General features: G+C 50.5%; 1 protein-coding gene across 2 annotated transcripts in view; it reads right to left on the reverse strand.

Moving 5' to 3' along the window:
• Nucleotides 1-7,087, reverse strand: part of DNAJC5 (DnaJ heat shock protein family (Hsp40) member C5) — a 38,855-nt gene extending 31,768 nt beyond the window's left edge. Inside the window, exon 1 of one of the 2 annotated variants that reach the window (XR_014148998.1) lies at nt 6,838-7,085. The gene's annotated coding sequence lies outside the window, so the exon portion shown is untranslated. Of the gene's footprint in view, nt 1-6,837 lie in introns of both variants that reach the window. The other variant, XM_081832396.1, reaches the window with a different exon arrangement.
• Between the last annotated feature and the right edge of the window lie 4,344 nt (nt 7,088-11,431).

Below are 11,431 nucleotides of genomic sequence, written 5' to 3' on the forward strand. Positions count from 1 at the left end.
GGGTTTGCTACTGGAGGGTAGGGGGAGGGATCCTCTAAGTGAATTCCATGAGAAAACATACTGTTTCAAACAGTATCAACGCTGTTAAGAGTTAAGAAATACTTCATACATAATTGTCATCCTTAAATTGTAGACTTTCTAGTTTCATCTCAAAATAAAACTGGACCACTGGATTCCATTTCAAAATTCTGAACTTTAGATTTAGACGTGAGGAGCCTCATGATTCAAAGTACAAGATAAATACATCCAGCAAAAATCTTTACCCAGAATACTTCTTTTTAAGTTAAAAAACAGATATTGATTAGTTTTACGTACTTTTTAAAAAGTTCTTTTATAATTAAACTCATTTTATTTATAACTAAATTCTTAACACAATTTACTGCAACTGGCCAAAAAAAAAAAAAAGCAACTCTGAGATATCATTATCAAACGCTATAGCAGTAGCTTAATGAGCACCAAAATATAAAATGTTAAGATCTCATATGAGTGAAGAGGAAAAGATACACATTGCAACAGAGAATATAAACTTTGTAATATATGGCCCAAACTATAAGGTCTGTACTCTTTGACCTAGAAATTTTTCATTATTTATCTTAGAGAAACACCCTCTCACAAAAGACACCCCTCTTTAATAAGAAAATTCAACGGGACTGCCTAGCTAAAAATCAAACATTTGCTATGCTGCTAATCCCTTCCAATAATAGGAAAAAAAACAGCCAGGTGCTAGCACATGCTTGCTCTGCAGAGCCCGGCCACCCCTGCCCAGTGCCTGCAACTTAGCTGGGGCTATGCACTTCCAGCCCCCTCGCCGCCATTCTACTGGGACCGTCTGAATCCAGCCCCCAGTCCTTGAACCAATGCAAAGTCAGAAACTGACAAGAGATTTGGGTTCTGCTGGTTTCTATACATTTCCACTCCACCCAGTGACAAAAACAGAGGCACAGGGCAGGGAGTGCTCTCTAAGAAAGGGGCTGGCTGTCCCAGAGATAGCCAGGGTGGGGCACAGCTGATAGGGGTGGCAAGTCAGCATTCCAATCCTCTGACTCCCAGGACTGCAACTTTATAACCAATTGGCACAGAATTCCTCAGAACATAGCAACAGAGACACCAAATGATTAAACATTTCATCTTGTAAACCACCATATTTGCTAGTGATACACATTAAATGTAGAAAAGTTAAAAAGACAATAAAATTACAAATAGCCCATGATGACAATTAAGGTTCATTCACACTCATCTATTCAAGGAATATTCACTGATCACTCATATCACATAATTTTTAAAAATATTAGTTGGGTTTCTGCCACAGAACTAAGTTTTTTTCCTATTTTTACTTTTTTAATTTATTTTTTTTTTAAGATTTTATTTGACAGTGAGAGAGAAAGAGAACACAAGCAGGGGGAGTGGGAAGGAGAAGCCGGCCTCCCACCAAGCAGGGAGCCCGATGCGGGGCTCGATCCCAGGATCCTGGGATCATGACCTGAGCTGAAGGTAGATGCTTAACAACTGAGCCACCCAGGCGCCCCTCTATTTTTATTTTTTAAAGATTTTATTTGAGAAAGAGTGAGCGTGCCCGCACACTGAGGGAGAGGGAGAGGGAGAAGCAGACTCCCTGCTGAGCAGAGAGCCTGATACAGGGATCGATCCCAGGACGCCCCCAGAACTAAGCTTTAAAAACCATTTATGTAGATACGTGAACAATATAGACTGATTTTGGAATGAAGTAAACTTTTAATGTATACAGTTCAGACCTTAAAAAGGAAACCGATTAGTGCCTAGGTGGCTCAGTCGGTTAAGGATCTGACTCGGTTTCAGCTCAGGTCATGATCTCGGGGTCCTGGGATGGAGCCCCACGTTGGGTTCTGCGCTCAGTGGGAAGTCTGCTCAAGGATTCTCTCTCCCTCTGCCCCTCCCCTTCGCACACACATACTCTCTCTCTAAAAAATAAATGGATAGGTTTTGTTTTTTTTTTTTAAGATTTATATGAGAGAGCGAAAGAGAATCTCCAGCAGATTCCCTGATGAGAGAGGAGTCTGATGTGGGGCTCTATCCCAGGACCCTGAGATCATGACCTGAGCCAAAATCAAGAGTCAGATGCCCAACCGACTGAGTCACCCAGGCACCCCTATATAGACAGGTCTTAAAAAAAAAAAAAAAAAAAAAGAGTGGGGCACCTGGGTGGCTCAGTTGGTTAAGTGTCTGCCTTTGGCCCAGGTCATGATCCCAGGGTCCTGGGATCCAGTCCCGCGTTGGGCTCCCTGCTGAGCGGGGAGCCTGCTTCTCCCTCTCCCTGCCGCTCCCCCTGCTTGTACTCTCTAATAAAAAATAAAAAATCTTTAAAAAAAAAAAAAAAGAGGAAACAGATTAAGATGGTATTTTGAGTGACATCCTACACCTGGTCTCACTACATACTTCTCTCTTTAGATAGATGCTATACTCCATTTCTGCAATTTCAGTGTTAACTACCAATATGCTTGCAAACATACAATGTACTCAAACAAAATCAATGCAAAGAATGATGAAAAGCAAAATCTAAACTGAAGGTTGTTTGGTAATCTAATCCTTAAATCTTCCCGAGCTACTGATAACAGACCAGCTGCTAATCCTCTTCAGAGGAGGTCACTATTTGAGAGCCAGCTCTGGTGTCAGGACAGTAAAGGCGTTCATTCCCTCTCTTAATTAGGGGTAGCATTTTCATAAAATAGAACTATTACCATTTTCCAGCATTGCTGTCACTTATATTTAGGGAGGAGGTGATGAGACACCTTTCCACTTATCACCCCCTACTCCCCCAAGAGACAGGCAGGGCAGGTACTATGACCCCCATTTTAGTGAGGCCCCTGTCATGGGAGCCCTAGTCTTGTCATTTTCAGGAGGAAAGTCTAGCACAGACTCTGCTCACCCACAGGAGGGACATCTGCAGCACAGGGATGCTATGATCTAACGACCCAATCACAACATCATCATAAGCCTCATTTGAGGAATACTGTAGTTTGAACTGCTATTCACAGAGCACCCAGAGACTCACGAGAGCACCACTGAGGGCTAAGAGCCTCCTCTCCACTTGTGCAAAGACTGGTCATCAAGCTTGACACCAGTTCCCAGAAGACACAGGGGTCTTTCTGTCTCTTGACTGGAAAACTGGCTGCCCTCATTGGATGAGACATTGTTTGCCTACGGCATTATATATTCCAAAACTGTACAGGGTACTTTATAAGAGAGTTAAGGAATTTTTCAAGGGTGTTTGTATCTGTGTATATCGTGCTCATTTTACTCCCTGACTTTAGAAGCAACTCCCACCTTAGACAAAATTCTTTTTTTAAAGATTTTATTTATTTATTTGACAGCAAGAGAGGGAACATAAGCAGGGGGGTGGGAGAGGGAGAAGCAGGCTCCCCGCGGAGCAGGGAGCCGACGCGGGGCTCAATCCCAGGACCCTGGGATCATGACCTGAGCCACCCAGGAGCCCCGACGCTATCTTTAAAAAAAAAAAAAAAGATTTTATTTATTTGACAGAGAGAGAGAGCGTGCTTGCGTACGAACAAGCAGGGAGAGTGGCAGGCAGAGGGAGAGGAAGAAGCAGGCTCCCTGCTGAGCAGGGAGCCCAATTCAGGACTCAATCCCAGGACCCCAGGATCATGACCGGAGCTAAAGGCAGACACTTCCCTGACTGAGCCACCCAGGCGCCCCGACAAAATTCTATCTTATCAGGACCCCCCAGGTCCACTGCAATTTAGTCATTTATTCAACAAACACCTAGTGAGCCTGTACTACACTCCAGGACCAAGGTGAGCACCTCACATTTAGGTTCTAAAGATGCACCATCTAGGGGCGCCTGCCTTCGGCTCAGGTCATGATCCCAGGGTCCTGGGATCGAGCCCCGCGTCGGGCTCCCTGCTCAGCGGAGAGCCTGCTTCTCCCTTTCCCTCTGCCTGCCACTCTGCCTACTTGTGCTCTCTATCTCTCTGTCAAATAAATAAATAAAAAATATCTTAAAAAAAAAAAAAAGATGCACCATCCAGCAGGGGTGCATGTTAGGGGATTCTGCATGGTGGTGTCAGGTGGGCCATTAGTAGAGGAAGTGGTACAGAAGGCCTAAATTTTCAAGTTCCAGGTCTGACACTGAGCAAGGCACTGGTCTCCAGGGTAGCTCCCAGCTGAGCACAGTGCCACCTATCCACTGCATGCTGGAGGACTCAAGAACAAAAATGGCTAAGACACATACAGCATCCTTTCAATCTCTACACCACCTTAATTAATAGAACCAGCCTTAGAAACACAAGAGAATTCCCTCATTCTGAGTTAACAGGGGCATGAGGTGAAGGGCTCCAGAGCCCTTCAGTTCACAGGCAAGACTCAGCCTGCTTCTGCACAGCATCAGAGCAGTGAGTCTCAGGCTGAGGCTCACTCCATGTAGTTCTTCTAACAGATTACTCCATCTCAATCCACTTAACCAACAAATGTCACCAAGTATTAAGACTAGCATGTGGGGTTTTTCGGGGGGGGGGGGGAAGAATGGTCCTCAAGGAGAGGGAAGAGAGTAACCAAAGACAAAATTTCTAGAAGCATTATTACCAGATCTGACTTTAAAAACTTTTTATTTTGAAATAATTTAAATTAGAAATTGCAAAAAAGATTTAGAGGGAGGTCTCAAGCACCTCTCTGATCATTTAACTGGCTGTCCTTTCCCAATGGGCAGGTGGCTCGCCACACACTTCCCTCAGAACCCAGAGCCTGTAAGTGCTCAGTACTCACTCACAATGACCCCAAGTGACAAAGTCACTGTGCTGCACAGGAGTCACTAAGCTCATCACTATCACTGATTCAACAAGTATTTCCTGGTTTGTGCCAGCAACAGTTCTCCACACGAAACAGACTCCCTATGGACCTCATCTCAGAGTATAAAAGCAAATATAATTAATATACTAAAGCAAATGCTGTAGGAAAATTAAGGAGTGCAAGGAGACAGGAGGTGGTAAGCTGAAATCCTACGTAGGGTAGTCAGGGAAGACCTGGCCCCATGGAGTGTGAGGATGAGGAAGTGAGTGTTCCGGGCAGACTGGAGGACACAGAATTTGCTGAGAGACGAGCAAGAAGGCTGACGAGGCAGGGGGAGGGGCGGGTCAGAGGGCCAAAGGTAGGAGGCTGGTCACAGAGGGGTGGAAGAGGCCTGACAGGCATCCCAGAGGCCACACTGGCTCCACAGTGGAGCCAGTCCCTCAGCACGGCTCAGAGAATCCACCACACGCCTGTCTGAGTGTCTGCTCACCACACAAGCCCTGGGCGCTCTGCTTAGACCAGGGCCAAAGGGGGCTGGGCTCTGAGGGTCCTGCAACACACATCTCCCTGATAGTCCCATGCTGGTCAACAATGACCACCCACAATGACCACTGGGGGGAAAGGCCATCTGGATCACACAAACAGATCAGCCACACAGTCAGCTAGCCAGAACCAGCTCCTATAGCTCTTGGTTTGGCCACGTGCCATCAGGAGCTGCCCCAAGTCCCAGAACCCTGACACAGGTGAAAGGAGGACCGCATACACTAAATGATAAAATTTCCCAAAGCCCTTAAATCCTGGCTTCCAATTTCATCTCCTGTTTAACAGATTACTCAATCCCGAAACCCAGCAGGATACTTAACAAGAAAGAAGCAAATAAACGGATGTAAAATCTTAGAAGCACTGGCCAGAGTTTTGCCTTTAGGCAACCATGTTAATAGCTGAGGCAATATAACTGTTTTTGGCATTAAGATGGTTTTTTTCAACAAACAACTAATTAAGGACAAAGGTGTCTAACAATTCAAACACAGTACCCATTAGGCCATGACCAGCAAGTAAAATGTCCCTTATCAGGCCTAAACCTGAAAACACAAAATAAAATTGAAACTTTTGCTTCCTCTTCCTGTATGACACAACTGAATGAATTTTGAGAAATCATCTGTCAGGCACATGAAAAAAGGAGCTCTTAATCCAGCCACTTGACACAAACAAGTTAGAACCTGAACGGATGAGTTCCCAATACTGTCTCCTCAAAGACTACAATACAAAGCCCTGCTTAAAATCATGGCTCGATAAAACATTATTTTTGCAAACCAAATAATTTTAATCTAAGAGATTAATTTACAGCGCGTTAAGGAACAAATGTCAGTCCCCCGGCCTCTAACATAATGACCCAGGGACCAGATGATGTGGTTCCCTCAAAGCAGCGGTTTTCAACCACCCTCCCCCCGCCCCCCCAGGAAGGAAAAGACCCTCCGGTCGGTCACGGGAACAGTGGGGGCGGGGGGAAGGCCGCGCGCTGACCACGATCCGGCAGAATGGGGGATGGACCGAGGGAGCTCGGCGCAGACCGTGAGACCACCCCCCCCGCCGGGACTGCGGCCCCACCTACCCACCCACATGTGAACGCAGGCTGCTCCGAGGCGCTGCGCCCAGACCGGGTCGTGCCCCGACCCAACTGCGGACCCAGGGAGCACCCCGGCACCGGTCGGCCGGCACAGACCCCTCGGGTCACCCCGACCGAGGCTCGCGCGAGGCCTGGAGCGCGCGGGAGGCGCGCCTTCCCGCCCGTCCCCCTTTCCAGGCCGCAGCGTCCATCCGGCCCCGCCGCCACAGCGGTCGCTCCGGGGAAGCGCCCCCCGCCGGCCCCCGCCCTGCGCCCCCCGACCCGGAGGGAGGGTCACCGCCATTTCCGACTGCGGGCGCGCCGCCCCGCGCCCCACGGTTCCCTCACCTCGCGGCCCCCTCGCCCCTCACCCGCGCCCCCTGCAGACCCCCGCGGCCCGCGCCGACTGTCCCGGCCTGACGGGAGGCCCGTCGGGCCCGCCGCGAGCTCACCTGTCCGCCCGCCCGCCCTCCCGCCGGCTCCGCGGCTCCGCTCCTCAGCTCCGCGGCGCTGCTGGGCAGCCGGCCGACGCGGTCCTCAGCCGGGGCTGCGTCTGGGGGACCCCGAGCGGCGGCGGCTGCGGCGGCGGGGCAGGGGCCGCGGCGGCAGAGGGCGCGGGAGCAGCACCGGCACAGGCAGCGGGGACGCGCACGCTCACGCACGCTCACGCACGCACCCGCACAGGCGCGCGCGCCCCCGGAAGAACGTGGGCTCCGCAGGTTGGAGCCACGGACGGGGCAGGCCGCGCACGCGCCCAGAGCGCTAGGCTGGGGGCGGGGCGGGGCGGGGACTCCGCCCGCATTGGGCGGAGCCGCAAGTGACAGCCGCGGAGGCTCCGAAACGCCTTGCGTGGGCGGAGCCTCGAGCGACAGCCCAGGGGCGGAGCCCCAAGTGACAGCCCAGGAACGGAAGCCCCGGGAGCTGTGGGCGGAGCTCGCACCGCGGAGCCGGAAGCGCCTGCCGTCTGGCAGGGGCGGGACCGAGGCGCGGGGGCGGAGCCTCCTGCCAGGGCCCGTTGTGCTCTCAGGTGCGCGGACAGGTGATGCGGTGAGCCGCGGGAAAGGGGTGCGGGGCCTTGTGTTGCAGCTGAGTTTGCTCAGCGCCATACGTTAAGAGTGATAACATGTAACTGTCCTCATCAAAGAACGGCAGAGGGAGCTGGTGGGAAATGACCCGGAGGCCGACGCCCCCTTTCCTCGGGCCACTGTTAGGGACTCGCATTTGCTCTTCCCTGAAGCTCAGGGATGGGACTTCCTTACCCCGCTGCCCAATCATTGAAGTGCCACAGCCACTCTCCAGCCACCCTCCCAGAATCGCCTTCAAACAGCAGCGTGGGAAAGCGGGAGGACCAATGTCCACTCACTTCCCTATCCAGGTAGGGCTTCTGCTCATCCTGCTGACCACCTGGGAGCGAAGGCCTTCCCACCACCTTTCGCTATCACTCCCTGTCACCGAAAACAGTTCTACCATTTATTCGGTGCCTGCTGTGTCTGCTCCTCTGGCATGTGCCAGTTTTCATCCAGAAGCCACCCAAACAGATCTTTCTGGTCAGTGCTTCTGCCTCCTCGCTTCCACGCGTGCCCATGGCCATGTTCCGTTCAGCGGAGTTGTCTTCTTCAAACAGAAACCTGATGACATCCAAGGCCTCCTAAGACACCTGAGTAAAATCCAGGCTCTTTGCCAACAAGCTCCGACCCCTAGCCACCTCTGCCCTCTTCTTACACCTCCCTGCCATCACGCTGGGAGCTCAGGAAGTCTCCTGGCAGTCAGTAAACTGCAACATCAAGCAGACAGTAAGAAGAAAAGGCCGGATTAATACTGTCTATTGATTCAAGAGGATGAAGGATCCCAGGACAGAATCACAGGAGAAAGGAAAGAATAAAACGGACCTGGTACCAGTATCAGCCCGTGTTGGAAGCTGCAAACATGAATGAGCCAGGCCTTAATGAGTCCCTCCTTGATCTAGTAGTGCCACTTTAGGGATATTCCTCCTTAAGAAAATGTTCCCAAATACAGAAAAAGTTTTATGCTCTTGATGGTGTTACTTATAATAGTGAAAACAAAAACCTGCCCAACTATACAAGCACACTCAAATGTAACAGTATAGTTTTGTGGGTTTATTTTTATTTATTTATTTATTTATTTATTTATTTGGGAGGGAGAGAGGGGGCAGGGAGGGGGAGAGGGAGAATGTTAAGCAGGCTCCATGCCCAGTGCAGAGCCTGACCCGGGGCTCGATCTCACGACCCTGAGATCATGACCTGAGCTGAAATCGAGTCAGATGCTTAATCGACTGAGCTACCCAGGCACCCCTGGAACAGTACAGTTATTAAAAATGTATACAAAAGGGGCACCTGGGTGGCTCAGTCGGTTAAGCGTCTGTCTTTGGCTCAGGTCATGATCCCAGGGTCCTGGGATTGAGCCCTGAATTGGCTCCTTGCCCAATAGGGAGCCTGCTTCTCCCTCTCCCTCCGCCCCTCCCCCTGCTTGTGCTCTCTCTTGCTGTCAAATAAATAAATGTATACAAAGGCTACATAACAGCATAAATAATTCTTGAGTTAGTTCCTGAAAGTAAATGAGCAAGATACATGATGTGAAAAGTTCATCCTTACAAGTGTGTTTATAAATAAGCAATCCAACCTGTTCAGAGAAAATAAAACAGAAAAGGTACCTGTGAAATGCTGACAGTGGCGGTCGTCAGCCCCTGTGTTGTCTGTGCCCCTTGATCAGGCGAGGCGGACCTCTTTATCCTCGCCCTCCAACAGCAGCTCCTCCCAAGGGTGCCCTTGCTCCTAACTGCCCCCCACCTGCTCTGGTCCTCCAAGCTCTCAAAGCTCACCTCACACACGTCTATTATGTAAGGTAATACCTTGTCTTCCCCAACAAATGGAGTTGCAAAGCCCTTCAGGGCTGGGTCCACATCAGATTCCTCTATCCCACAAAGCCTCATATATTCTTACCCACAGACTATTTTAGTATTAATAAATGAAGATTACATGGGGTGCCTGGGTGACTCAGCTGGTTAAGCGTCTGACTCGATCTCAGCTCAGGTCTTGATCTCAGGGTCTTGAGTTCAAGCCTCATGTTGGGACACCCAATGTGGAGCCTAATTAAAAAAAAAAAAGAAAGAAAAAGAAAAGAAAACCACCACAAAGACAAAAGGCCTCATGGAACCCATTCCCAAAGTAAATGAAGGTAAATGTGCTTTTCACTCTTTATACCAGCTGACTGTTGTCCTGGACTATCGTGTGGGGTGCACAGTTCATGCAATGTCAAGTTACTAAGCCCTCCCTGCTGTTACACCTGGAGCAAGCCTGCTCTCGGATCCCAAAGGGAAGTCGGATGCTCCCAGGAAAGGCGCTGACCACCAGGAACACTCACAACAGCAGGAATAGACACATATGGGTACCAGGCCGGCAGAAAGATGGGTCTCCCTCAAAGGGCCTTCGGGGTGGGTGTGGCTAGCACTCCAGGGCATGGCATTAAGGAAAAGCAGAGCACAGGAACAGTCTTATGAATAATAAAGGGAAAGGAATGAGAATACCCTTTCACATTTGCTTGCCTTTTCGTGAAGAAAGAAAGGATGAACAAGTAACGATTCATCACAGGGACACCTGGGGGGCTCAGTCGGTGAAGCGTCTGCCTTCAGCTCATGTCATGATCTCAGGTCCTGGGATCGAGCCCCTGCTTGTGCTCTCAAATAAAAAAAATATATATATATTTTAAAGGATTTTATTTATTCATTTGATGGGGGGGGGGAGCAGCAAAGGGAGAAGCAGATTCACCGCTGAGCAGGGAGCCCGACGCGGGACTCAATCCCAGGACCCTGGGATCACGACCTGCGCCGAAGGCAGATGCTCAACCGACTGAGCCACCTAGGCACCCCTCAAATAAATAAAATCTTTAAAAAAGGAGAGTCATCGGGGCACCTGGGTGGCTCAGTCGTTAAGCATCTGCCTTCAGCTCAGGTCGTGATCCCAGGGCCCTGGGATTGAGCCCCGCATCGGGCTCCTGGCTCAGTGGGGAGCCTGCTTCTCCCTCTCCCTCTGCTCTCCCCCTGCTCATGCTCTCTCTCTTTCTGTATCTGTCTCCAATGAATAAATAAAATCTCTGGAAAAAAAAAAAAGAGAGAGTCATCACAGAGGGCGGGCAGGTGACGGGTGGGGAACCAGAGCCTGTTTCTGAGCATGGACTGGATCCACTTTTGAATCTTGCAGACAGTGTTAACAAAGGCGTCCTCAAACTGCCCTTGGGTTGCTCCACCAGTGCCCATGCACACACTCTGAGGCCTCCCGTGGCAGCTGACCTATTTGCCGACCCTGCTGACTGGAGCCTGCCGTCCCTGCTGTGAGGGCCCCGTCACCCCACTTCGTCTGTGCTACCTTAATTCAGGAGAGCTTCACTTGACAGTTGCTTTGTTTGTTCAAGGCTGTCATTTACCTTTGTTCACATGGTCCCACCTGTGGGGGTAGGGGGGTGTAAGGATGGGACTCTTACTTATGACGCCCGCTGCCCGCTCAGTGGCCTTCCTCCACCTGAGACTCTGCACCTGACTAGGGGATACTTGTGGCTTTCCAGTCCCTCACAGCTCGGGTGTAACTGCAATGAAATTAGATGCTTGCAGGATTTCCAAGCGGCTCCCGAATAGGCCCAAACCCTTCAATGCGGCAAATCTGCCAACCAGCCTCTCTAGTGCCTGGCTTGCAGGCCTCTAGCTGCTTAGCCCTGACCCTGCTTGCAGGCTAGCTCCTTCTCACCCTCCATATTCCCCTTCCTCAGACACCCCCCAGATTTGTCACCACAACACTCTCGCGGCACGCTGTTTTCATTCACGGGACTGAAGATTTGGGATTTGCACGTGAGCTTTACCGGCGCCCCGCCCGCCCCTCCCTCTCCCCCAGCTGTGGGCCCAAGGCACAGGATCTCGGTGGGTTTACCTGCCACTCTTTCCTGACCTTCACAAATGAAGTGAGGCATACCACACAAGCTCACATGGGCTCTTCCCCAAAGGAATGCTTTATTGACAAATTTCCCATTATCCACTTT

The sequence above is a fragment of the Leptonychotes weddellii genome, chromosome 10, assembly GCF_054177405.1.
Source record: "Leptonychotes weddellii isolate Sample4059 chromosome 10, ASM5417740v2, whole genome shotgun sequence".
NCBI lineage: Eukaryota > Metazoa > Chordata > Mammalia > Carnivora > Phocidae > Leptonychotes > Leptonychotes weddellii.